Below are 25,103 nucleotides of genomic sequence, written 5' to 3'. Positions count from 1 at the left end.
GAATAATGAAAAATTTGCCACCCCCATTCTTAAAATGTTTAGAATGAGATTTCCAGTACAATGTTGAATAGAGGCAGTGATATTTGACTTCCTCGCCTTGTTTTTGATTTTAAAGGAAAAGTTTGATGGCTCACAGTTGAGCATGATGATTGCTATAGACTTTCTGTAGATATCCTTTAGGAAGGAAGCTTTCTGCCATTCCTAATTTGCCTACTTTCCTAAGATGCTTTAAAAAATTATGATTGACTTGTGTATTGGTCCTGTTTGACGATTGCAGAAAGGAGTTACATTTATTATCCGTGATTGTTTTTGATGTCTGCCATGGATATTAGTGGGGAGGGAAAGATAGGAGGAGGTAATATATGCTTATTATATACTTATTTTCTGATTACTTTATATGCTATAAAATAATTTCATGCAAATTACCTCATTTGGGTTATTGTTTCCAGTGCCTTTTGTTTGTTTGTTTGTTTGTTTCTGGTAGGGACTTAGAGGATTCTAATTCCATAACTGTGGCTGGTCTTATGCCCACCAGTTTTTCCTACCACACACGGGTGATATTCAATTTGCACTATGCTTAATTAACCTATTCTTTCTTCCTTAGTCTTCTCTAGTCTTCCATGTCACACACTTAGTGAATTGCACCTGTAGCCTGTTATTTTTCACTGTACTCCTGAAGAATTTTCTTAAAGTATCTAAGAAATCAGTGGTGCCCTTCCATTCTGATCCTTTTCTTCCTTCATTCACTTATTCACTTGCCAGATATTCACTGATAGCATACTATGTGACCACAGGTAAAACGGTGAAGAAAACATCCCTGCCCTCATAGAGTTTACACTCCAGAGTGGAATTAGGACAATAAACACATAGACCGGTGTGTAACATTGCAAGGTAGTGATGCGGTGAGTAAAGGAGTGAGTGGGAGAGAGAAAGAGAGGGAGGGATTACTGGGAATGTGTGTGTGCCAATTTTACCGGCATTAGGTTACTTAGGAAAGGCTTCCCTGAGGAGATGACCTTTGGTCTGAGTCCCAAATACAGTGAGAAAGTCAGCTGCGGGAAGTTCAGGAACAGCAGATGAATGACAGTGTGGTGCGTCTGGGGAACTTGAAGAAGTCAGGTGTGGTCACCAGAGAGTGAGCCAGGAGAAACTGGTAGGGGACAGAGAAAGAGACAGAGGCCAGGAAATGCTGGGCTTGCAAGATCCTCATTAGAGAGATTTTGCTTTTATTGATGTGATGAAACTATGAAAGTATATTTTAGTAGCACATAATATCTTTGTTTACTTTCTCAAAGAATTCATCAGTCTGTTGTCTGATTTCTGGGAATAAGAATGCATCCTGGGCTTCGCTCTTGTCTCAGAATCTCCAAACTCAGTGATCGATGGGAAGAAGCTTCTTGTTAATATTTTTGAAATGAATAAAGAATCTCTCTTTCTCCATTAGAGGAGTTCGGAGAATGCTATTGCTAAAGTTGGCCTGGCTCACTGCACCATGATGCTACAGGGGGGAGATTACAGAGGAATAAGACAGCATTGAGTTTCCTTTGTGGTAGAGGCTCATTGTGTGAGGACGGGAGATTCTCAGTCTGACTTCCTTCTCCAGGTAGAAACATCTAACTTAACCACGTGTAAATGATTCATGTGTGACTCCATAACTTTGTCTTGCTTGTGCTCCTGTTCTAAACTCTAGGTGTTGGGAGATTGGAATGGATCTCATTTTGAACTGGATCTTAACTTCTTTGCTTCAATCCCCTGTTGATAAAATGAGATTATACAGCAATATTTGCTGACCTTCCTCACAGAGACCCTACGTGTGATGAAGTGATTTAGATGTTGAAAGGGTGGTTTGTTTTCTTAATATATGAGAAATAGTTAATGCTAAAGTCTGATATAAAATGATTATTAATAATAATTTTTATTTTTACTTTATGTAATGTAATTTAACTCTGAAGAAAAAAATGCTGGATATTCTTTTGAGACCACCGAAAGGATATGGCGATAGTTTCTTCCTTTGTCTTATAGAAGAATACATGCTATAGAAATCGAGGAGCAAAAATCAGGGCATTCTTTCTGAATTTTCTTTCTCATCTTTTAGCCCCTTTGAATATGGTGTGATTTTTAGAAACAACTTAGAATTTAGAAACAACTTCTAGGTCATTTTAATAAACTTGGGAACCTCCTTGGTGGAGAGGTCCCTGTAAGTGGTGAATGGAAGTGAAATCTTATCTTGGGCATTCATCTATCAGATATTTTCTTATTAATGTAGTGGCTGTACTCTTTAGTAGGTTCTACAATACATATTAGCCATTTTACATTTTCTTACTTGTGAAGCTTAAAAACACTGCACACATTTGATACTACGACAGTACAAGAGGGAGAATGGCGCTTATGATAATACTTTACTATGTCTCTGCCTCGAAAAAGTAAGTAGTGAGTTGGAATAATTGTTTAAGTGACTGTAAGAAAGGAACCTGCTATTCAGGAAAGAAGACTTTTCAGATTGTCTGCGTTGATTAATGCATTGGTTAGTTCTTCAACTCCCCACTTTACCTCAGAAGCCACATTTTTTCCTGTGTTGTCTTCACCCTGGGTTTGAACTTCTATGATGGCTGAAATCAAAGTTTTGGTCATAAGAAAGAATGACTGAGATGAGTAGTTGGTGTTTGAGAGCTGGTGCTTTGCCCATGCTGGGTAGAAGAAGGCTTCTCTTCTGCTTTTTCCAGCGGGAGAGCTTCTTCAGGTCCACTGTTGAGCAGGTGTCCTGCTACCCGTTCTGTTCTGCAGTGACTTTGGTGTTGGTCCACACCAACTAGAGGGAGCTTGGGTACAGGGTTGACTCTGTGGAGCTCGGAAGCTCCTGGGTCCACTCTTATCTTGCCCATACTTCAGTAGGATCCCCTGCAGCCAGCCTGGGAATTGATCAGTGCTCAGCAAAACAACCTCTTTTATTTTCCAGTGTCCTTTTGAAAGACCCTTCACTCTGTGAAGTTTCACAGCCTTTGATTACTGCAAGAATTTAGGACCACATCATAGAATTTAAAACACAAAGTGGAAATGTGGCCTGGTGTTAGAAGTTATTTCTGTAAATGGGAATGGCTGTGTTTTCCATTCAGTGGGAATGGACAGGAAAACTGCTGTTGCATTTCCATTCTCCGCAGGCTCAGATGGAAACGTGTGGGGGTGAGGAGCTTTCTGTTTGATAAAAGCTAAAAAGCCCACTCGCATTCCTAAACTTTCAAGTTATGACAGTCATTCACGACTGTCAAATATAATAGCATTTTGGACATCATCCAGGAATCGTTAACAGGTTCCAAGTGCCTTGGCACAAAGAGTTTACAAAAACATTCTGAGCTTTGTTAAGAAGACACTTCTGACCCACCTTCAATAGGATTCACTTTTTGTGTTATCTTTCTATCAATGGTAATAGAAAAGCCAATATCCTTAGTTGTCTGGTACCTGAAAAACAGGATATATCCACAAAAGCACTTGAGTTTGCTCTCCTTCCTCAAGCAAAACTTGCCAAATTTTAAAATGGTGAAATGAGAAGAAGAAGAAATTTGGTTTTGAGTTGAATTTTCCCTATCTTAATTACAGAAGGTAAGTATTCTGAAAAAAAAAATTAAGCCAGCATTAAAGCATGCTTTCTAGAACCTACAAGTTATTTTCCTATGTGTTAAAGGTTTCGAAAACAAGTGAAGAAGTCTCTTTCTCCCATTGGATGAACATTTAGGTATTTAGGTGAAAGCAAAAATGATCAAGTGTGAATAAAACTCTTCAGGAGATCTCTAGTTTAAGAATAAATATGTTTCAATATTCTTGCTTGTTTTCTGAAACTGGGAACAATTTTAGTCATAGATTTAACATATTTGGCAGAATACACTCAACCATGGGAGGGTCCCCTGTGTCTCTCTGTAGTCTCATTTTATATTAATAAAGGCATAGTTGAAAACTGCTTAGAGTCTTTGGTTCTGAGGGAAACACTGATTGAGGATTGAAGTTTGGCCTGCTGAGAGCATGGTCAGCCTTTGCCTGTATATTGGCCCAGGTATGGGGTATGGTGTTGGGGGTATTGTCTGACTTCTGTGGGGAGAGGACTCCTTTATGTCAGAGAGGCCTAAGGCCCTGGCAGAGTGTTAGTCAGAAATGAATTGAGAGAGGGATTCCTGAGGGATTTGCATTAGTCAAATGAAGAAGCATGGGTGAGAGTGGGTGGTGGTGCCTGTTGGGGGTTAGAGTCCTTCTAGGCCTAGGGTGTGATTTTCTACTGAACTCTTCCCTGGCTTCTTTGGTTTTCTAGTCACTTGGTTTAATTTTTCTACCCTGATTCCTAAGCCCTGGAGGTGTCTTCCTTCTCTTTCAACTTCTACCAATGTTTAGATCTTATGGTCATGTGATTTCTGAGAATTTAACTTCATAGCTTATCCTCTTGTCTTCTGACTCAAAGGCAAGCACATTCAAGATTTATTTTTCCCCTTATAGCAAAAAATGAAAGGGGAGAAGTGAAAGGAGGTAGGTGTGCTTTAGAGTGATTTCAAGTAACTGGGCGTAGAAAGGGAAAATGGAGAGGAAGAGAGACTACATTTCATTGTAGGAGCTTGGCATGTTTGGGCAACTGAGAGAGGGCTGGAGCCACTGACGTGGGATGGGGATAGGAGAGAGGAATGAGGTGAGGGAGAGAGAGATGGATGGATGCACGGGATGAGGTCTGGACAGGTGGGCCCTGGTTAGATCACACAGGCCTTTGCGGGCCATGTTAAAGACTTTGGATTTGAGCTTGAGAGCAGTGGGGAGCCATTGAAGGGATTTAAACAGAGGAGGTGTTTGAAAGTCTTTGTGGTTTCGACTTTGGTGGCTATGTAGAGAATAGATCTAAGGGCTCTTGCAAGAGCCCAGGTGGGAAATGTTGGTTTGGCCTAGGGAATGTTTGTGAGGGTTGAGTTGGATTGGTGGTGGCCTGGACATGGAGGGGAGGGAGAAGGAGTGTGAAGGACTTCTTGGTCTGGCACAAGCACCTGAAGTCATCAGAGGGCCCTGAAGTTGTCAGAGGGCCCCGAAGTCATCAGAGGAGGCTAGTTCATGCTCTGACAACAGCATCTTCAACATTTCAGGTTACTGCAACAGAGTTTGCAGTCTTGCAAAATCTGCTCTAAGTCCAAGTGACCCTCCAGGGCAGCTGTCCTCAAACTCAATGGTTTAGTCTGCCTTCCATATCAGTACACGTTCTACCAAATTCACTGTGGCAAGGGAAGAGAGAACCTGGCTCTCCAGTGCCTCTGTCACTTCCACTCACATGTCTTTAGCCACAAGACTCATATATATGGCTGTGGCCTTATCCTGCAAGGGGGCTAGAAGTGCAGTCCCCTGGAGTGCTCAGAAGAGGGGAAGCAGGAAATCTGGTGTAAAGGTGTACCACAAAGCCATTTTCTAATGTGAGGAATCTGAAGGAAAAATAGCTTCTGGAGGAAAGAGTTCAGTTTTTGATATGTTAAATTTGAGATGCTTGTGAGATACCTAAGTAGCTATGTCAAGTAGGCAGTTGGCTATTTGAGGGAGGGAGGGAAGAAGGAAGGAAGGAATGAAGGAAGGTTGGTTGGCGATATACATTTAAAATGTATCTATGGGATCGGATGAGACTACCTAGAGGCGATGCCTGGAGAAAGACAAGGACTCAGAAATGAGTCCTGTATTAGTTAGTCTAGGCTAAACTCTGTTGTGAGTCCAAGCAATCTTAAAAGTGCTAGTGGCTTATCACAGGCTTACCCATGCCAGATGTCCACTGGGGGACAGTGGGTGGCCCTGTCATATTTAACTGTACCATCTGAGCAGAAACTTTGTGTATTGTGTTCAATGTCTTGTGCTCAATACCTAGAAGCATACCTGGCGGGAGGTAGTACCTGGCAATACCTGGCACAAGGATGTAACGGAGAAATTATATATATATATATCATATACATTTCTATTGAGGTACAATAAAATCAATTTTCATTTAGCGATATTGACCAATGTATGTAGTCATGTAACCATCACAACACAGTCAAGAAACAGACCATTTTAAAGCTTTATTTTATTTTTTATTTTCTTCATGCTACCTCGTATAAGAGAAATAGACCAGTTTCATCACCCTAAAAAGTTCCCTTGTGCCCCCTTGCAGACTCTGCTTCCACCTCACCCCTGGTAACCACTGATAGGCTTTCTTTTTGTGTGTGTGACTGGGTCTCTGTCTCCCAGGCTGGAGTGTGGTGGTGCAACCTCTGCTCACTGCAACCTCCACCTCCTGGGCTCAAGAGATCCTTCCACCTCAGCCTCCCAAGTAGGTGGGACTTACAGGTGTGTGCTACCACGCCTGGTTAATTTTTCTGTATTTTTTATAGAAACAGGGTTTCCCTGTGTTGCCCAGGCTGGTCTCGAACTCCTGAGCTCAAGCCATCTGCCGGCCTTGGCCTCCCAAAGTGCTGGGATTACGGGCTTGAGCCACTGTGCCCGGATGATATGCTATCAATATAATTTTGCCTTTTCTAGAATTTTCTAGAAATGGAATCATACAGTATGTTGTCTTTTATAACTGACTTCTTTTATTTAGTGTAGAGATTGGTATACATTTTCTGTAAAGACTCAGATAGTAAATATTTTAGGCTTACAGGCGGGATGGTCTTTGTAGGATCTACCTACTCAGCTCTGCTGTTGGTAGTATGAAATGTGTACTGAATGGGTGTAGCTTTGTTCCAATAAAACTTTGATTACAAAAATAGGGAGAGGGCCGGATTTGGCCCATAAGCTAGAGTGTGCCAATATCTGATGCGGCATAATTCACTCCGGATTTACTTCTGTTGTTACATGTATCAGCAGTTTATTCTTTTTTATTGCTGAGTAGTCTTCCATTGTATGGATGACGTTTTGTTTATTCATCGATTGATGGACATTTGAGTTGTTTTGAGCTTTTGGCTTTTATGAATAAAGTTGTTATGAAAATTCATACACCTATCTTTGTTTTCATTTCTCAGGTAAATCCCTAAGAGTAGAATTGCTGTGTCATATGATAAATATGTACTTAATATTTTTAAAAATGTACCAAACTGTTTTTCAGTCTTACTATTTATCAGCAATGTGTGAGAATTCTAGTTGTTCTAAGTTTTTATCATCATAATGAGTGTGTACTGAAGTAAATACTTATTAATATTCAAATGTCAATGGATGTAAATGAATCATTGAAAATATGTTGTGAGTATTGTCCAGTGTCACTCATATTTTAATGTGAATTTTTTACATGACTCTTATTCTATCTCATAGTTTTGCCATTTATTATTAAACTATTTTCTATTCTTTAATCTTAAGGTTTTTATAAAATATTCCTGAGAACAATGTAGATACCACCTTTGTAGATGGCAGTTAATTCAGTGTTAGACTTACTGATAAGGGGGCAGAGTGCAATTTCTCTTTACACTTTGCAGTTACTGAAAACCACACAGGCCTTACTACTCAGTTGGGCTGAGTATTGGGTTGAAATCTTTGAAATGTGAGAAGCCTAATTTAATCTCACCTCTGAATAGGCAGCCACTTTAACTCTTCCTGGGTGTACCGAGGACTACCCACAGGCAGATTCTGGATTTTTCTCTAAAAAGTTATGCATCTGTTGGACCCCTAGAGTTTTGTCTTTTAAGTGTGTGGCTGAACTAATTTTTACCTGGAAAAACTTTATGTAGATGTTTGAAATGTCGACCTTGGTGTTTTTTTTTTTTTTTTAAATTTCAGTTAAGTTTCATAAACTTTCACTTTAAGCCGTGTAACTTCCCAGTGAACTCTCTTGCACCTGAGTGAATTGATTTGCTATTTAGGTTCTTTGCCATAATAAGCTCATTAAATGCTGGGGCCTGTTACCAAAAAGTGATTCTTTCAGTTTTGAGTACTTGTTCTGAGGCTGTACTCTGACAGAGCAAGATGTCAATTAAGATTATTCCTTGTTAGTGGAAATAAAATCACCTTATCTGCTTATAAAAGAATCTCTCTGTTCTTTCTCTAAGGGGAGGGAGAGTATATTCAACTCACACAAAGTTTATCCATTCATGAAGTGAAAAGGTAAAAGCTTAGAGGTCATGAAAAGATCCCCGTTTTACCAGAACGGAAATTATGATCCGAGCCAGGGGTATTTTTCCGCAGAGCTGACTCTCAGAGGTAGTATCAAGTTGCAGCTTCTATCACAGCATCAAAAATGGAGTCTTTGTGGAGCTTGAAAATCTCAGGCCATAACTGATTCCTGTCCACAGAGTCAAAGTCAGAAGCAAGTTCACCGTGTCGCAGTCAGTATTACACAAGTAGAAAGTGAAAAGGTGTGACCGTGATCAATAATGGAAAAGTGCATAAAGCCTTTTTCTTTCCTGTGAACCAGCCTGGATTTGGCTTTCAGAGTCAGGGATAATGTGCCAGGCTCTTACTCGGTGCCGGGCACTGTTCTAAGCCTTGTGCATATTAAGGTCCAAGGAAGTTTAGGGTAATGGTTCAGAACACTGCCTTCGGATGGGCTAGATTGCTGACTAGCCAAATAAGTGACCAGTTTCCTCAGTGACTCCATCTACCCATGTTTAGGGTGGGGATTATGATAGCGCCTTTGTCACGGGGCTGTTGTGAGGACTGAATGTGTTAATCTATGTACACTCTTTAATAGGGTACCTGGCACAGGGTAAGTTATATAGGTGTGTTGGCTATTACTGTCATTTTAGTACTCATCCTAAGAAATTGTTGACATAGGTACTGTGGTTTGCTCCATTTTACAGATGAGTAAACTGAGGCACAGAGAGGAATTTTCCCAAAGCCACAAGGCTAGGAGGTAGTGAAACTAGGATTAGAATACAGACAGTCAGAGTCCAATCAGTGGTTGTTAACTGCTGTACTCTGCTGCCTTCCTGCTTATTAGGAGAAAATGGCTGTGCATTTTTAGATGTAATCTGCAGTAAAGCAGATAGTCCTGCAAGGAAGGAGTAGGAAGGCTGTATTTGGCACTGACGGCTTGGACTTTACCACTGGTTCCTCCAGATGAGTCTCTACACCCATTGCCTTGATACTGGTCAACAAATTGGCAGAGAGCCCATCTTCTATTTGGAGTAGTCCTATCTCAGTAAATGACATCACCACCTATTCTGTTATAGAAGCCATAATCCTGGGTCGTCAATGACTCCAGCTTCTCCCTCTTTGTCTATTATCAATTGTTTTGATTTTTTAAATAGCTTATAAATCCATCACCTTTTCTGTCTCCACGACCACTCCAGCCCAAGTCACTGCCATCAGTCACTTTCTTACCAACCTACCCCGTCATCCTTGCCCCATGCCAGTCTGTTCTTCATGTAGGCAAAGGTAAAATGCAAATCTGGTCAGCTTGTGCCCGGGCTTAACACATTACCTGCTTTTACATTCCAGTCCAGGTCTGTCTGCCTCCAAAGCCTGTTCTCTTTTTTTCCCCATCTTTCCTCTATAAAGTCTGTAGGAGTTTCAAATCAAGGCCGAGAAAAGTAAGATTTGAAAGGCCGAGAAAAGTAAGATTTTTAGGTGTCCAGTGGAATCTGATTTTCTTTGACCTTTCTCATCAAATTCACACCTCAGATAACTAGGCCCCAGAATCTGTACCCATTACCAGACCTGTCAGCAGAACTCAAGTGTTCCACATGGGTTTATAATATCTGGCATTTTTCTGGGCAATAAGATGTAAGATGGCCTTCTCTAATTTTTTTCACAGTTGCCTTCATCAGTCTAGCTAGGGGTTTGTGTGTCTGTGTTTGTGTACTTGTTTTTATTGTCATTAGTTTGGTTTTGGCACAATAGAGTCCTTGTCAAAGCGGATATTAGCAGGTTGAGTTTCAAGTTTGCTAGAACTGAATGCAGATACAAAGCATTTGAAATTATCAGCATACTGTTAATGGAGGCTAGAGGAGAAATCACAGTAAATTTTCAGAAGTATGAAATTAGCAAACTGCCAACACAGGGTTGGAAGTTTCTCTATTTTCCTCTTATCAGCTTTTAATCTGATCATTTCCCAGGGAGTGCAGACAGGCTGTGGGGAAGCTCTCTGCCCATGCTAACTTGAGGGGAAAATGAGCGTTAAAAAAACAATTCATTCAGAATGTTATCCTTGGGATACCAGTGAGCAGATCAGCAACCCTAGGATGTAATCAATAATACTGGCTTTCAGAATAGAACCACAGACCACTTTCCCCCCAAATATGCACCACAGACTGCCATTCAGCACCTCAGATCTTATTTATCTATGCATTTGAGCAGGAACAAGTCTTTTTGTTCTTAAGCATGGCCCACTGGCTCCACTGTCATCTTGATGTTTGTGTGAAAAGCTCTCACAGTATGGCCGTATGGCCATGCTGATAGCATGTACCCTGACTGTGTTTTATCTTAAACCAAACTGCAGCAAACTTGTGAGGCAGCTCAGATAAAAACTAGAAGGAAGAGATTTGTATCATAAAATCCAGGGAGTTTTGGCAGAGCCTCCTAAGGTGAAAGAGATGAGAAGGAAAAAATCTATAGGTTTGTTTGTCTTACTAGTGAGGGTAGGGTTGTGGCTAATAACTAGAGAGATAAAATATCTACAGCACTGAAAATGGGGGAAATTTGTTTTTTAACTGCATCTTTCCTGAGAAACATTCTGAGGTTCTGCTCTTTACAGCCATGATAAGACAACCCTAGGAATGAAGCTGAGTAATCATTATGTCTTAGTCTCCACTAAAACCACAGCTTCTGGGGGGCAGCTGGGCTGAGGTCTCGCCAGCAAAGCTCATTAGGCCCCAGGTGGATTATGCCTACTATAGCAGGGAAGGGTGTGATACCTGTGTTCAACCATCATATGGGCCACTGTTGACACTCCTGAAACCAAAGACAGGTTAGCAAGCGAAAAGCATAACACATTTATTTAATGAAAGTTTTATATAACATGGGAGCCTTTAGAAATGAAGACCAAAAGCCCCAGAAATGAAGACCCAAAGCCCCAGAAACAAAGACCCAAAGCCCCATAACTATTCTTATGCTTAGGCTTGATAAAGAATGGACAGCCATATAGAACTATGATTGGACAAAGGGTGTGACCTAATGGCAGTATGACCGAGGAGGAACCTCAGCAAGGGCTGTTGGTTCAGATTCTTATTGGTCTGTCTGTGTAGCATTTCTTCCTCCTGGATATAGGGCAGGACTCCTCTGGAAAGAGGGTCTTTGGGGAGAAGGAAGAAGGAAGAGAGTGACCTTCCTAGGTTTCATGGTTTACTTTGGTGGAGATAGGTTCTAGTTTCTATGACCCACTTTGTGGAAGAGGATTTTTTTTTTTTTGTATTTATTATGCTTTTATTAAGAAATGCTTAAAGGATTTTGTGAATTTGTCTTCCTATCCATTGATCATTTTTCTTTTCTTTTTTTTTTTTAATTATACTTTAAGTTCTGGGATACATGTGCACAATGTGCAGGTTTGTTACACAGGTATACACATGCCATGGTGGTTTGCTGCTCCCATCAACCTGTCATCTATATTAGGTATTTCTCCTAATTCCATCCCTCCCCTATCACACGGGCCCCGGTGTGTGATGTTCCCCTCCCTGTGTCCATGTGTTCTCATTGTTCAACTCCCACTTATGAGTGAGAACATGGGGTGTTTGGTTTTCTGTTCCTGTGTTAGTTTGCTGAGAATAATGGTTTCCAGCTTCATCCATGTCCCTGCAAAGGACATGAACTCATTCTTTGGAGAAATAGGAATGCTTTTACATTGTTGGTGGGAGTGTAAATTAGTTCAACCACTGTGGAAGACAGTGTGGTGATTCGTCAAGGATCTGGAGCCAGAAATATCATTTGACCCAGCGATCCCATTACTGAGTATATACCCAAAGGACTATAAATCAATCTACTATAAAGACACATGCACATGTATGTTTATTGTAGCACTATTCACAATAACAAAGACTTGGAACCAACCCAAATGCCCATCAATGATAGAATAGATAAAGAAAATGTGGCACATAGACACCATGGAATTTTGTTTTTTATGAGTTGCTTCAGTGGGGAAAGAGAGATGGGAGAAAGGAGAGCAGTAGAGGTCAGAGAGACCTTGGTTCTGAGACCTTCTAGTCTCCTTTAGTTCAGAGTACTCAGCATGCCAAAGCTCCATACTTGGGGTATTGATTGTTTTCTAAGCCCCAACACTACCCTCTGTCAATTTGCTGGGAGGATCAGACAGAAAAGGACAGATGTCACTCTGCAAGGCTGGAAGAACATACAGTTGGTGAAGATGTGCAGTAATAGTGGGGCAGATCCCCCTCTGTGCAGAAGCTCCCCTGTGGGCCCTCTTAAAGCACTCAGCTACCTCATAACTCAGGATGACATCCGTTTCTCCTTGCGGAGAAAGGATTTAGAACAAGTTGAGTCCCGGTCACCTTTGTGTTCTCAGAGAACTTTCCTGGAGGACTAGACCTGTGGTCAGGAGGGAAAATGGTTCTCTTATTTTCCATCAGGGCATCTGCTCAGGCAATTCTCTGTGACTTCCTGCCTTTGCAAATGTAGGTCAATCCTTCCAGAATCTTACCCTAACTTTCCCCCCTCCGATTTCTGTCAACACAATCGTTCACCTAGAATCTTTTCTATGCCCTCAAAACTTCAAATCTAAAAACTCCCTGAACTTAAAGCAAAGTTATTATTTCCTTTCTAGTGCGATAGCTCTTTGTCCAATTCGGTTATGATGCTTACAGCAAAAGGAATTCTCATGCAGTGTGGCTTCTGTGTGTTTCATGAGACTGGACTACAGATGTGTTTCCTCAGTTTCATTTATCCAGCTACCCCATGTCTGGCAAATGATAATACCAGGTCAGGCACTACTCTGATTGCTTTATAGATATTTTATCTTCATAATAATCCCATGAGAAAGGTACCTCTGTCATTCCAGTTTCACAGATGAGGATACTGAGGGTCACATGCTGTGTAATTTGTCCAGAGTCACAGCGTTTTCAATGTGGGTGAACCAGGATTAACACCCAGGCCAACAACTGACCCCAGAGCCCTCATAAAAGTCTGTGCTCCTCTGGGAATAAGGACGTCAGGCTGGGAGAAAGAGCCTAATGGTATTCCATGAGAGGCGGCTATGCGGCATTGCATTATGCATCAGAATGACTAATTCTGTGTACGAGGGTTGTCAGGTGAAACCCAGCGGAGGCACAGCCCAGAGTTCTGCAGGGGCCTTCGCTGGTAATCTGATGCAATCAAATGTTCTAGGGGTGGTAGTTAGAGCTCTGCTGTTGCTGGAGAGAGGCCCGAGAAAGAAGTTTCACATATTGTTTTTTGATCAGCAGGTTTGGAAACTTTGAATGTTTGGCTCACAGGATGGTGGAAATGCTCCAGCACTTCCTGTGGCTTCGAGTCTGGGTTCTGCGATAGGGAACTGGGCTCGAGCCTTGCCTCCTCCACTGGGGACTGTCTGCACACATCACCGAGTGGCAGGCTTGCTGGGAGGAAGGGAGCAGCCACTGGCATTACAACAGCTGAAAAGGAATTTGAAAAGCAAATATCCAGAAAACCAGAACAAGGGAGGAAGTGTGTGCATTAGTTTGCAAAATGATGAACTCTCCAGTTGAAATGCTGATTCCCAAAGTGCAAGAGAGCTTGGAGTGAAGGGAAGAGAGTGAGTGGCTCAGCTCAGGTCTCATCCTGTTTTTGAAAGAATTTTTCCAGGAGGAAAAGGAATCTGGAATAGGCCCTCCTCTCACCTCTCAGCAGCTCCCTTTCTATTTCTGTCCAGCTGCTTGAAGAAATGCCGGAAGGTTTTCTGTGCAAGGAATTCTGGATTTTAAAAATGCATCACTGGCTTGAGTAATCCTTCACATTTGTAATTTTAATCATTGAATTTGGTTTTAAGGAAAGAGTAGTTCATTTATTCATTCACTTGTCTGGAAAATATTGAGTTGCTCTTTACCATGCTGTCTGATCAGGTCTGGAACAACAGAGATGAGTAAGATATGAGTCCTACCCTCAGAGAACTCATATAAACAAATAGGATAAGGTGTGGAAAAGTGCTCTGGTAGGTCACTGTAAGCACCGAAGAAGACAGATTCAGGGCAGTTACTTCTAGCACGGGAGGCTGTGAGGTCAGGGAAATCTTTAAGAGAAACTGGTGCATGAGATTGGCACTGAAATCTAGATGGGAATTTTTGAAGCAGACCCAAGGGAAGGAAAGGACATTGGAGGTAGAGAGAACATTATGAACACAGATAGGGTGAAAGCGAGAGGTGGAGCCGACTGGGCTTCTGGGTTGGGTGGGGACTTGGAGAACTTTTGTGTCTAGCTAAAGGATTGTAAATACACCAATCAGCACTCTGTGTCTAGCTAAAGCTTTGTAAACACGCCAGTCAGCACTCTGTCAAAACAGACAAATGAACGCTCTGTAAAACGGACCAATCAGCTCTCTGCAAAATGAACCAATCAGCAGGATGTGTGGGTGGGGCCAGATAAGGGAATAAACGCAGGTCACCTGAGCCAGTAGCAGCAACCTGGGTCCCCTTCCACGCTGTGGAATCTTTGTTTTTTTTTTCACTGCTCGCAATAAATCTTGCTGCTGCTTATTATATGGGTCCGTGTTACCTTTATGAGCTGTAGCACTCACCGCGAAGGTTTGCAGCTTCGCTATTCACTCTTGAAGCCACCGAGACCACGAACCCACGGGGAGGAAGAAACAACTCCGGACGCGCCACCTTTAAGAGCTGTAACACTAACGGTGAAAGTCTGCGGTATCACTCCTGAAGTCAGGGAGACCACGAACCCCCCAGAAGAAACTCCGGACGCATCTGAACATCTGAAGGAACAAACTCTGGACACACCATCTTTAAGAACTGTAACACCGCGAGAGTTCGCTGCTTCATTCTTAAAGGCAGTGAGACCGAGAACCCACCAATTCTGGACACAAAAGGACCTTAGCAGGCTCAGGAAATGGCAAGCCATTTATGAAGAGGGAAGAGATAGCAAACGTTGGTCTCAAGTTCTCTTGTTCTTTACCCAGACCATTGCTGGCTGGGGGATGATCCTGATTTAGTCTGGGGGGTTCCTTTACGCATTGCCACCAGCAGGTGCCGCAAATGGACCATTGGCAGTCTTAAGGTAGAACCAGTTTTCCGTGTCTGACTTACAGAGCCATTGGATGTGCCTGGGGTTTGGGGAGCAGGGACTCGTTGGGTGGGGGAGGATGCACCGGTGGTACCTGGATGCAGGCTGTGAAAAGTTTATATCCTAGAGGTCCCAAGTCACCACAGATTCAAAGCAGGAAGTGAGATGTTCAAATGATCACAAATACAAGTATTCTGTTTCTTTTACTGTTTTATCTTCCGTTGCTTTGCACAGTAGAAGTTACAGTTAATAGAAGTTTTACTGTTCTCTGAATTGGAAAGAGTTACTCAAAAGAATTGGGCTACTTTCCTGGAGACAAGCCCATAGATGCAGGTGGTGATAATTCAATATGGGACTAACGGAAAGTTTTCTCTGCCACTTTCCATTACATTTCTGGCCAAGACTATTTAGCGATTCTTTCTGAGAAACCGAGGAGGCAAATAGTCTCAAAGTATGTCCTATGAGAAACGTGTGCCGCAAGATGTTTCGTTAAAAAAAAAAGTTTTCTGGACAGATACATTTGGGAAATATTATAGATTGCATATGGACATTTCACAGAACACGTGTTACGTTAAAGTCCCTGAGAAGTCCTGCAGTAAAGGAAACTTTCAAAAGAACGGCGTAGAGCCCAGCACAGTGGCTCATGCCTGCAATCCCAGTACTTTGGGAGACTGCAGCAAGAAGTATCCTTTGAGCTCAGGAGTTCGAGACCAGGTAACATAATAAGACCTCATCTCTATTAAACAAAAAAATGGCATAGTGGTTACGAACATGAGCTATCAAATCAGACATGTAGATTTCATTCTGGCTGGGTTCCGTATGTGGATGTGAGACTTTGGGCAAGATATTTAATGTCTTTACATCTTGGTTTCCTTGTTTATAAAATAGGCTAGTAATGGTACCTTATTCATAAAATTGTCTCTAAAAGTATATAGTAAGTGAACTAGTAAGTTATTAGTGGATATTATTCTATTCAGTTTTTTCCAAGAATCCTGACTCTTTATTTTTGCATTGCATTTATAAATAACTCAGAGAAGCGGTGCTGTGTGGGAAATGCTGGAGTGAGACTAACTCCTGCAATCCATGCGTGACTTCTGATAGCAGTCCCACAGAGGAAAGGCAGGCCCTAGATGCTGAGCGCTACGTCACAGATGTGGACTTGCAGCTATATGAAGCTCTAGAATTGGGGAGCAAAAGACCATTTCCTCTTGACTGCAAGGTTAGAGTGTGTAACTTCAGTCTGTTTTGCCTTCCAGTCGTTTAATGACAAGTTTGGAACTCAGGGCAGTAAACAGATATGGTTAGGTTGATATATTAGGAGTTTTTCAATTGTAAGGGACAGAAACAACTCAAGCTCATTTAGCGTAATGAGGAATTTATTAGTTTGTCTATCTAGGAAGGATGTTAGGGTAGTACAGAGAACTGAAGGAAAAGTGTTAGGAAACTCAACAGAAACTGAATATAGCTAGGCCTCCTGTTCTTGTTCCCTTTTGAATGTTTTCCTCTTGACTTGTCTTTGCTTCTCCTTGCCTCATGCTTTCCTATTGTGGATGACCTTTCCCCATGGAGGGAGCATGGCTGCAGACAGCTTCAGCTTCAGCTTCAGCCCCAGCAGAAGGCAAGAACTCCTGGTGATCTACCTGCCTCGTCCCTGCAAAGTGCTAGGATTACAGGCGCAAGCCACTGCGCCCAGCTGACAAATTTATGAGATCCTTATTAAGGATATTTATACTAGATTGGATCACATTTATTGCAAATTTTTTTCAGATTGTTATTTGTGTTTAAATTTTTTAAATACTTTAATACATAAAAATTACACATGGGTCATGCTAATCTTCTCTGTATTGTTCCAGTTTTAGTATATATGCTGCTGAAGCGAGCACTGTCTCTAAATTTTTATAAAGGTTTTTGGAATTCAGAAGTTTTTAAGCTTGCTTGTATCAAATCATCAGGCTCTTCTTTGACGCTTTCTGCCTTTTGTGTTTTATTAGTTTGCTAGGGCTGCCATAAAAAAGTACCACAGACTGGGGTGCTTAACTAACAGAAATGGGTTTTCTCACTGTTACGGAGGCTGGAAGTCAGAGATCAAGGTGTTATCAGTGTTGGTTCCTTCTGAGGGCTTTCTCCTTGGCTTACAGATGGCTGTCTTCTCCCTGTGTTCTTAGATGGCCTCCCCTCTGTACCTTCTGTGTTCAGATTTCCTCCTCTTAAAAGGATAACAGACAAACATGCTGTATTAGGGCCCGGCCTGAAGACCTAATTTTAACTTACTTCTTTCGAGGTCCTGTCTCCAAATACAGCTACATTCTGAGCTACTGGGGGTTAGGATTTGAACATACAAATTTTGAGGGGGGACACAATTCACCTGTAACAGTTCTCATACTAAAGAGGCCTCTATCAACCTGAGAGGATTTAAGGATTTGAAAGAAGTCATTTAAACTAGTTAAGATTTAGTATCTTCATTAATTTACTGCAAATAATAACACCTGTCACTCAGGGCTGTGAAGAAGAGTGAGTAAAGTGCGTGTCCACGGTGCCCAGCCCCATGCCTGCTCTGGGCTCCTGTCTGCCACTCCTTCTGGCAGCTGTCCCCTAGCCTTCATGATGTCAATGCCAGACACTGGGAAAGCAAAGACTTTTCTCTGCAAGTTTCCGTTATATTGCAAGCCAACCGTAGCTAATAGCACATTTCCCCACCTGTCAAGTAAATGGGCTGAATTGTTGCTGAGATTAGCATACATGGCTAGCGTGTACAGAAAATGAAATACTGAGCCTCCACACTGGATTCCATTCTCTGTTTATTCTCTTTCTGCTGAGTGCTTGCATGTTCTGTTCTGAACACACCGTGTTCCCTCATTTCTGAAGCCACAAACTTCCTCTTAGGCCCCGGGCTGTCTTCAGAATGGCCATCAGGTCCCTGATACGGGAACCTGAAATGACACCCCCACCATATACCCATCCATCCAGACCCTCCAGTGTAGGGCAGGTAGGGGGACATGTGCCCACCACTGCTGCTCCCATGGGAAACAAAGACTGGCTTCAGCAAACCTGGACACTCATACATCCTGAATAATGTCAGCTGACCACACCACCGACTTCATGTATTCTTTGACCTAGACACTAAAGGTATTGAGACAATTTCAGTCTGTTTGGCATAAGAAGGATGGTAGCACAAAGAAGAGAAGAGCAAAACTTTTACCCAAAGCCTATTTCGGTGGCCCCTTCCGAGGTTCAGTGTACCATGCAGGGCGGTGTTCTCAAAAGTGAAGACTAGGCCAGGTGTGGTGGCTCACGCCTGTAATCCCAGCACTTTGGGAGGCCGAGGTGGGCAGATCACCTGAGGTCAGGAGTTCGAGACCAGCCTGGCCAACATGGTGAAACCCCATCTCTACTAAAAATACAAAAATTAGCCGCGCAAGGTGGTGCCTGCTTGTAATCCCAACTACTCGGGAGGCTGAGGCAGGAGAATCACTTGAACCCGGGGGGCGGAGGTTACAGTGAGCTGAGATTGTGCCACTGCACTCCAACCTGGGCGACAGAGTGAGACTTCATCTCAAAAAAAGAAAAAAAAAAAGTGAAGACTAGAGGGCTCCAGGAAGACAGCAGGGCCAAGAGGGAAGGGCTGCTTTCAGTGGGTGATCCTCCTGAAGCCCTTTCCCTTTCTGCCTAACCTAATGCAAGGGGAAAATGTGGTCTATGTCTTTTTCTATCAGAGACAACTCAACATTAAAAATATGAGATGAACAGCTCCCTTTCCACTATCCCCATCATCATTATAAACCCATTATCCACCATCAGTAGATAATGACTTAGCGGGACAGAGGACAGCTTTTCTGGTGAGGAAGGAAGGGGCCGAGGAGTGGAAGCAGATCGTTTCTCCAGCTGTTTGGTGTTTCTCTCCCATTGATCTGCCCTGGCCTCCACTGGCCCATCTGTTGGGCTTGTGAGTGCAGTAGGGGAGGGGACACACGGTTCACCAGGGCAAGTGTGTTAGTTTCCCCAACACACAGCTTCTACAGGAATGGCCATACAGGCTTAATTTTTTTCTCAGTAGGGTTTACTGTGCAACAGAAAGACTACAAAGAGCATTAAAAGGTTCAAAGCCATTGCAGTCACCCAAAACTAAAACTATATGGGAAATTCAGAAAAAAACAACAAAAAGTGATCAGGTATTTGGGACCTTTGTGGAACCGAAAGAATTAATTAAGCTGTATGGAAAAACCTGTAGAGATGTAACAGATCTTTAAGAGACTACAGCAAGAGGCATGTTGAACTTGGGGCATAGAACGATGTGTAGGGAGATGAGTTTCTAGGTGGGAGTCAAAGCGATTTCTGTCTGTCGTCTTCAAAATGCCACCCAACCTACGGAGACATTTAGTGGAAGAGTGGGCTTGTTCACGGGTTATAGAGTCAGATGTTACTGCTATACAGACTTCAGTACCTAACTCTAGAAGAAGTGATTCCTCTTTATTTAATCCACTCAACTATAAACACACCACTTAACATGCATATCGAGGTGATAGAATCTTAATATTAAACATGGAACAATTCCCATATTTTTGGAATGGAATAAAGTCAAGCCAGCAGGCAAGCAGGAACGGCTTAGCATTCTCTGCCCATTCTTTACCTACCACCTGGGATTTGATAGTGACTTTGGAAGACATGATGATTAGAATGTCTAGCCACCTGCCTAGACTTCCCTTTTGTTTCTCCCTTTAATGGTTCTTAAATTTTAGTTTGTATAAGAATTATTATACCCGGCTGTCTACACAACTTCTTGTAGCTGGTATTTTACTGGGCAATTTAAGTAATACTAGGTTATCTACTTTGGTAATTTTGATAACACTAGGCTCAGTACTGCTGGTAGCTCTAATGAGATGTTCATTGAGGAGGGGATGCATTCATACAACAGCTATGTATTAAAATGCCTGCCTGCCACGGCCCTGAGTCTGTAACTGTGAATGCGATGTGGACCTTGCCCTTAGAGTACTCCAGATGTAGTGGGGAGAAGTTGACAAAGGGAGTCTAGTAACCCCAGAGTTATGCTGGGGGAAGCATAGGACACCAGGATGCTGACTTTGTTGGCTGAAGATTTTAGAATGTATTTCCTTCTCAGTTATGCCTCACCAAGAGGAGTTGGGCTTGTGTGCTGATCTTTCCTGGAGAGCCTGATGAGACCATGTGCCTTGTGTCCAGTTCAAGGGTGGGATAGGTTGCCCTGATCGTCGGTAATCTGCCTAGAGGATTTGCTAGCTTACCGCTTGTATTAGTCCGTTTGCATGCTGCTAATAAAGACATACGGGAGATTGGGTAATTTATAAAGGAAAAAAGGGGTTTACATGGCCTCAGTTTCATGTGGATGGGAGGCCTCACCATCATGGCAGAAGGCTCTTACATGGCGGCAGATAGGAGAGAATGAGAACCAAGTGAGAGGTTGTTCCCCTTATAAAGCCATCAGATCTCTTGAGGCTTATTCGTTATAAGAATAAGAATAAGAATACCGTAAGAATAATACCATAAGAATAGTACCGTAAGAATAGTATGGGGGAAAACTTCCCCTGTAATTCAGTTATCTCCCACCGGGTCCCTTCTACAACATGTGAAAATTTGTCGAGACTGAGGGGAAGGGACTGTTGACCTCTAGAGGGTGGAGGCCAGGGATGCTGCCAGTCATCCTGCAATGCTCGGGGCAGCTCCTACAGCAAAGAAGTATGGCCCCAGCTGCTAATTGTGCCAGGAATGAGAAAGCCCAGGCTAGAACCTTTCTTCCCTAAATTTCATCAGAAGTAACAGTGATTATATATAGAAGCCTTAAGTGCTGTTTTCTTGTGAAAATACAAATTTAAGAGGATAAAGTCTGGAATTCTGAGGATAAAACATGAACTAGATTATCCATTCTGCAATTGTGCACCTGGCTGTATCCCAGAGGAGCCTTGCTATGCCCCTCTCCCTTTCTCTCGTGGTTTGTTAATGTTGGGGAAAACTGATGAGGTCTAATTGGGCTTGGTTAAGTGAATTCCCAAGGGGAAGCCTCCTTGCTCCTTTGCTCTCTCAGTGGCTGCTTTGTGTACAGCTCCCCTCTGACTCTCCACTGGAGCCACATTATTGTATTCTCACCTGTTCAACAGGTTTTCCCTGAACGGTCTGAGAAATAAATACCAGTTAAAGGGGTAGAAAAACAAGCTTGGCCTTTGATTCCTAGAAGGTTAGATGACCTTTTTTGCTGTAATTCTAGACAATTTTATGTAGAGGTGGGGGCAAGGTACTTACAATGCATTTTAATTTTTATTATTTACTGTCTTAACCCCCACGATTGTGTATGCTTTCTTTTGAATAGTGTTACCTAAAATTCACACAATCTGTTTGCACAGTAGAGCCTGCTTTCTTAATTCTTATTCTAGGATATGTAATTGAACTTGGATGTCGAACTGAAGTAATGTAGCACAGATAAAACGCATTGTTTTAGAGCTCTCAAGTATTCAAAGAGCATACAGACTATGGAGAGGAAGTCCGAAGTACAGATTGTTTGCTTGCATTTGCACATAGAAGACACTATAATTACTTAACAAGTCCCTATTGTTGGATATTCAATTGTTTTCAAGTTTTGAGAATTATAAACAAATTGGCATTGCTATGGTTAATAATTATTTCTTGAGGATAACATCCTAGAAAATTAAAATTACTCAAAGAGGATGCGAAATTTTAAGGCTTTTTGTATAGTTTGCCAAAGGCCCTCTGGAAAGCTGTGCTGATTTACATTCTGAATAGGTGTGCAGGGACACACAACTTCCTTCTTTAGAAGTCACAAACCAAGAGGTGTGGTGGAAGTGTCCAGGGGGTCAGGAGTTCTCTGAACACATTCACTTACTGTTCTTGCACTTACTTGGCTTCAGCAAGTCACCTGTTTCAGGAACATAACAGGCATGCTCCTGCCTTGGGGCCTTCGCACTTGCTGATTTTTTGGCCTAGAACCTGATTTCTCCAGACATCCACAGGGCCCCCATCCTCAACTCTCAGATGTCTTTTTTTTTTTTTTTTTTTTTTTTAGATGGAGTCTTGCTCTGTTGCCCAGGCTGGAGTGCAGTGGCATGATCTCGGCTCACTGCAAGCTCCGCCTCCTGGGTTCACGCCATTTTCCTGTCTCAGCCTCCCGAGTAGCTGGGACTACAGGCGCCCACCACCACGCCCAGCTAATTTTTTGTATTTTTAGTAGAGATGGGGTTTCACGACGTTAGCCAGGATGGTCTCGATCTCCTGACTTTGTGATCTGCCCGCCTCGGCCTCCCAAAGTGCTGGGATTACAGGTGTGAGCCACCACACCCGGCTTGAGACAGAGTCTCGCTCTGTTGCCCACGCTGGTGTGCAGTGGTGCGATCTTGGCCCCCTGCAACCTCCACCTCCCGGGTTCAAATGATTCTCTTGCCACAGCCTCCCGAGTAGCTGCGATTACAAGCACCACCACGCCAGGCTAATTTTTGTATTTTTTAGTAGAGATGAGGTTTCACCATGTTGGCCAGGTGGGTCTTGAACTCCTGGCCTCAAGTGATCCACCCGCCTCAGTCTCAAAGTGTTGGGATTACAGGCGTGAGCCACCGCACCTGGCCTCAGATGTCTTTACTCAGGTGCTGCCTTCTCGGTGAACCTTTCTCTGAGTTTCCTGTTTAAAATTGTATTCCTGCCCCTCCCACACTGGTAGAGGCACAGGCTTCAGTTTCCTTCGCTGCTTGATTTTTCTTCATATCCTTTGTTGCTATATCCCAGATTTGCTGCTATATATCCTCAGCATGGGGAATAGACCTGGCACTGAGCAGAGGCTCAATAATTATTTGTTGAATGAGTGACTAAACCACTGCTTTGTAGATTTGCTCTTGCTGGTTACCACTGATTAGCTTCTCAGCAGGCTTCCCTAATCATCTTTGGCCAAAGGAGTAGCGGTTTTGTTTTGGTTCATTTCCTTTACTTGTCAGCTGCGCTGAAGTTAGTTATTTATATAACTGCTGGTGTTGTTGAGGCTTCCATTATTAACTCTGCTATCTCTATTGTCTCAGTAATGTCCAGCTACTGCTGAGATCTGGGATAGTAACTCACAAGGCCTACTCTGGTCTGGTAAAGGACCAAATGCACATGTTTAAGATCTTCGTTACAGATATCAATTTCTCAAAAAAGACAGAGAACCCAATAGAAAAGGGGCAAATGTTTGGACTGTTCACAAAAAGGGAGCGTGTGTCTTTTCCTCTTTATGTTCAGCCTCACTCACAATAAGAGAAATATAATTTTAAAATACATTAAGATTTTATTTTTCAACCTGTCAGGTTTGCAAAAATTCATTCTGTTGGTGAGGCTGGGTGTAAATAGGCAACCTCATACAAGTCCAATGGAGAGAAATTTGGAAATGGCTATCAATATTAACTGCGTCTATGTTTTGACCCAGCAGTTTTAGTTCTGTGAATCTATTGTAAGGATGTACTTGCATATGTGCAAAATCAGTTATATATAAGTTTATGGATCACAGTTTGGTTTATGATAGCTAAACTTAAGAAATCACCCAAATGGCCCACAGCAGGGGACTGGTTCATCAAATAGGACACATCCACACAATGAACTACTATGTAGCTGTGAAAAGAATCAAGATGCTCTCTTTGTACTAACATAGAAGGATTTAGAAAATATACTAAAAGAAACAAAAAGAATGCTCCCTTTTGGCCAGTCACGGTGGCTCACGCCTGCAATCCCAGCACTTCAGGAGGCCGGGGAGGGCAGATCACCTGAGGTCAGGAGTTCAAGACCAGCCTGGCCAACATGGCGAAACCCTGTCTCTACTAAAAATACAAAAGTTAGCCGGATGTGGTGGTGTGCGTCTGTAATTCCAGCTACTCGGGAAGCTGAGACGGGAGAATCGCTTGAACCCGGGAGGTGGAGGTTGCCTTGAGCTGAGATCATGCCCCTGCACTCCAGCCTGGGCAACAGAGGGAGACTCTGTCTCAAAAAAAAAAAAAAAAAAAAAATGCTGCCTTTTATATAAAGAAAGTGGCAAATGTAATAATGTATTTTTGTATTTGCCTTCTATACTTGAAGAAAGTTTGGAGGGATACCTAATGACTTTGGATAACTGGAAGTATAAGAAGTGAACGCAGATATTGGGCCGGTGGGTGACACTGGGAGAAGAGACTCTACACTGTCCGTCTTTGTACACACAAACACACATGCACACACAAGTTTGTATCACATGATTGTTAACAAAAAATTAATTTTAAAAAGAAATGGGGCTGGGCCAGGTGGCTCACGCCTGTAATCGCAGCACTTTGGGAGGCTGAGGTGGGCAGATCACCCAGAGTTCAAGACCAGCCTGGCCAACATGGCGAAACCTTGTCTCTACTAAACATATAAAAATTAGCCAGGCGTGGTGGTAGGCCCCTGTTATCCTGGCTACTTTGGAGGCTGAGGCAGGAGAATTGCTTGGACTCAAGAGGTGGAGGTTGCAGTGAGCCAAAATTGCGCCACTGGGCAACAGAACCAGGCTCTGCCTCAAAAAAAAAAAAAAAAAAAAAAGAAAGAAATGGGCTAGCCTGGAAGAGGATAATGGTTACCTCCTTTGTGTAAGAAGCATGATTCATTCAAGTGAGAATTCAGTCTGTTCTGAATGCCATTCAGTCCACATCTGTACATTTTCTGCCCCACCCCCACCCCCCACCGAAGGTGCGTTGTGTGAACCGACCTTGGGGAGGGAGTATGGGTGTGCATGTGTGTGAGCTCTCAGGGTGTTTCTCCTTCTTCATGATATCCTGGTTGCTATAGTGTGGAGATCTGTTTGTGACACACAGAAAACACTTTAAAGAAACACTGCTTCCTGACCATGACTTCCTGGGCAATCTGTCCTTCCGCAGACTGTTGAGTGCCAGATGTTTACATGCATGTCTGGACAGAGAGTGAGCCTGGCTCATTCAGACCCTGGGCACCATTCAGAGCAGAACTCAGTGGTA

At 42.7% G+C, this 25,103-nt stretch overlaps 1 protein-coding gene and 1 pseudogene across 18 annotated transcripts in view; one reads left to right on the top strand and one right to left on the bottom strand.

The window, feature by feature from the left end:
* ELMO1 (engulfment and cell motility 1) overlaps window positions 1–25,103 on the top strand; it is a 589,252-nt gene that overhangs the window by 80,952 nt on the left and 483,197 nt on the right. For 3 of the 18 annotated variants that reach the window (XR_010158838.1, XM_054655554.2, XM_054655552.2), the window contains exon 1: window positions 14,439–15,837. The exons of 9 other annotated variants lie outside the window; for them this stretch is intronic. The gene's annotated coding sequence lies outside the window, so the exon portion shown is untranslated. Of the gene's footprint in view, window positions 1–14,438; window positions 15,838–24,846; window positions 25,101–25,103 lie in introns of those variants that run through there. 6 more of the 18 variants (XR_010158839.1, XM_063815313.1, XM_016957275.4 and 3 more) reach the window with 2 other exon arrangements.
* On the bottom strand, window positions 16,907–17,006 carry LOC112209869 (U6 spliceosomal RNA; annotated as a pseudogene).

The sequence above is a fragment of the Pan troglodytes genome, chromosome 6 (assembly GCF_028858775.2).
Source record: "Pan troglodytes isolate AG18354 chromosome 6, NHGRI_mPanTro3-v2.0_pri, whole genome shotgun sequence".
Classification (NCBI taxonomy): Eukaryota; Metazoa; Chordata; class Mammalia; order Primates; family Hominidae; genus Pan; species Pan troglodytes.
Note: the sequence above shows the minus strand (reverse complement) of the source record. Positions and strands in the feature narration are given on the sequence as shown.